Source organism: Triticum urartu, chromosome 7 (assembly GCF_003073215.2).
Source record: "Triticum urartu cultivar G1812 chromosome 7, Tu2.1, whole genome shotgun sequence".
In the NCBI taxonomy this organism is placed as follows: Eukaryota; Viridiplantae; Streptophyta; class Magnoliopsida; order Poales; family Poaceae; genus Triticum; species Triticum urartu.
In genome coordinates, this window is record NC_053028.1 from 235009030 (window position 1) to 235012234 (window position 3205).

General features: G+C 51.5%; 1 long non-coding RNA gene across 1 annotated transcript; it reads right to left on the minus strand.

Annotated features, from left to right (window-relative positions):
- Window positions 1-336: 336 nt before the first annotated feature.
- LOC125520564 lies at window positions 337-2039 on the minus strand. Its single transcript, XR_007288729.1, has 2 exons — window positions 724-2039; window positions 337-637 (listed from the first exon to the last, which is right to left on the minus strand). It is a non-coding gene; the product is annotated as an uncharacterized LOC125520564 (long non-coding RNA).
- Window positions 2040-3205: the final 1166 nt, after the last annotated feature.

The following is a 3205-nucleotide window of genomic DNA, read 5'->3' on the forward strand; positions in this document are numbered from 1 at the left end:
CACTTCATCAGACGGACAAGTGCACTGCATGCTTTTTTTGTGGGACGTAAAGTTTCCCAAACGAGGTGGAGTGCACTTCATGTCAAGCGTTGGTGAACTACAATAGTACAAAAAGTGAACTTCAAGACTACCGTAAACAGACCGCGAGCACTACCGAAAGTGAAACGCATGAGTTTGTCTTCTCCTGCAAAATATGGTTAACTGAACCGCAGGTGTATAATGCATTAGAGCAACCATGAACTTCATTGTTTTTATTGTTTTGCAAAGTGCACCGCAAAGGTTTCCTTAATGAGCTGCAACAATTTTTAACAAATTATACACAATGTCCTTACAAATTTACAAAAAAACAATTCCTCCAAAAGTAATAAAAAGTGAACTCCTCTGTACAATTTTTTACAAAGTAAACTCCTTTTGCTAGTGAACTTTGACACCTTTTTTCTAATCGTCTTACAAACAAAACAAAGTGCATTAATAAAAGAAGTGAACCTCTTGTGGGACCACATCAAGTGAAAGTGAACTTTTTCCCATACGAGAAGTGAACGGCAAAAAAAATCACACAAAAAGTTGACTTTGTTTGACTAAAAATGGACTCGCGAACCACAAGCCTCGGTCGGGCGAACTGCATCAACTTATCCTCCTGCCAGGTTCAAAAACAAAGGGAACTTAAAAAAAGTGAAACTTTTTTCTCTCTGCTTATTTGAGAGAACTGATTTGGGGCTGCACCTCTAGTAAACATGTGTTGCCTCCATTTTAAGAAAACATGTGCTGCCTGAAGACACCAGATAAGTTCCTCAATGGCCCTAGCCAACTGCAAGCAGCCAAGGATGCGCATCCACCAGCAACAAAAATGATTGAACAACAATGCACACCAAATATTAAGTGAGGATAGCACCACGAGGCCTTCGATGGGACTCTGAAACCTAAACTGCACTGCCGTGCACTGCGGCACTGCACTGAAGACGATTGTGACACCAATCCGGACGGACATTGTCTGACTGTACTGCTCGGGGGGAGATGCAGATCAGAGGCGAGAGCCTCGCATCTGCCCGCTGGGGCCATCGGTGCGCATGGGGCTAGGGGAAACCCGTATCCGGCAACGAGCGGGAGGAAGGGGCAAGGCAGGTGACCAGGGGAAGATGGAGGCGGCCGGATCCGGCGACCACAGGGGCTGTGCAACGCGCAAATCATCGACATGGGCGCCTACTGGAGGACGACCCGCCGAAGAGAGGAAGGTGAACCTCGCGCGCGCGTCCTCCCTGATGCGGATGTGCTCGGCTGGTGGCACGGGATGGTGGAGGTGGGGCGGCCCTCGACGTGGGCGTTCAAGGCGGGGATCGACGGATCCCTCTGGATCCGGCGTGTAGCGGCGCTGTACATGGGCGGCGGTTGTGCGTGGTGGTGCGGGGCGGCGCCGGCGCGTGGTAGGGCGGGATCAGGCGACGCGTGGTGGGGCGACCCCCGAGCTCACCGGCCCCGCTAGGCGCATCCGTCGTCGGGAAGACGACGCGGCACGGGATCCGGTGATTTCTTGTCGGCGTGCATCGGATCCAGTGGTGGGGGAAGCCGCGAGGGGAGCCGCGGTGGGCCGATCCGGCGGGGAATAAAGAACCAGGGAGGAAGGTGGTGGCGGTGTAGTGGCCCGGTGGGCTTCGCCGGAGGAAGGTAGCGGGGTTGGGGGAAGCTCGTGGGCGGCGGCGCAGGGAAACGAGGCGGCTCGGCGGCGCGACATAGGCAGGTGGGGCGGCCGCGCGGGGGGAAGTGGGCGGCGCGGGGTAGGCAGATGGCGGCGGCGCGGGGGAAGGGGCGGTGGCGCGAGGTAGGCAGGTGGGGCGGCGGCGCGGCGCTGGAACCAGGAGGTCGAGGGGGAGAGAGAGAGGTTTCGCGGGAGGTGGGGCGGCGGCCGTGGGTTGAGGAGCAGAGAAGAGGGGAATGGGGAGGGGCGATAGGATTAGGTGGGTGTAGGGATTTTTGTTCAGTGCAGTTCTGTCGTAGTTAGTCTGTAGCTACCGGTGCAGGTAGTAGGTGTTATCAGAATAAGGTTTCAAAGATGTTATCATAATAGACCCATCATATATATATATATATATATATATATATATTATGTGTCCATTAGCTAGGTAAGATGATTGGTCGTGCGTGGATGTACACCGGTCACACAAGTCAGAAAGACATGACCACTGAGTGGTTAACAAAAACCAAGGGGTTTCTGAAAGCCGCATTTGCAAATGGCCAGAGGACAACATGGTGTCCCTGCGCCAGGTGCAACAATTGGCACAAGAGGACAGATGATGAAATGGGCAAACACCTGCAGAAGTGGGGTTTTACACCAGATTATACGGTGTGGACATTTCATGGCGAGTTTGCCCAACGTGCCAGAGCTGAGGTGCTTCGTCGTTGCACCAACGAGCATGGTACCGGGATGCAAGACATGGTGCAAGACTTTGATGATGCTCGGGACTCGGACGATGAGATGGAGGAATCTGCAAAGGCCTTCAATGAAATGTTGGAGTCTTCAAAACGTCCTTTCCACGAGCACATCGTGCTTTGTCAGCTGGATGTCATCTCACAAATAATGGCTCTAAAGGCTCAATTCAATTTGGGCAAAGAATGCTATGACGCAATTATGACAATATTTGGACGTTTTCTACCCAAATGCCATGTACTACCTGCAAACCTGTACCAGTCAGACAAAATTCTCCATGCTCTTAAGATGCCCTATGAGAAGATACATACCTGTGAGAAAGGATGTGTCTTATTTAGGCTTCAGTATGCGGACTTGAACTATTGTCCCATTTGCAAGTCATCCAGGTATGTTGTGGTAGACAATGGTATGAGTGAGAAGACGCAGACCAAAATACCCGTTAATATTCTTCGGTATATGCCAATCGTACCAAGACTTCAACGTCTTTTATGGTCAAAGAGACGGCAAGACAGATGACATGGCACAAAACGAGCAAAAGAACCCAACTAGATGCAGATGGGAAGCCGATGATGGTGCACACACCGGACGGTGAAGCATGGAAGAGCTTCGATGCATTACATGATGACAAAGCGGCAGATTCGAGGCATCCTCGAGTCGGCATCAGCACGGATGGGTTCAGTGTGTTTGGTCTGACGGCAGTCCAATACAGTTGTTGGCCCGTATTTGTCTTTCCACTCAATATCCCCCCAGACAGATTATGCAAAGAAAGAACATTTTCCCGAC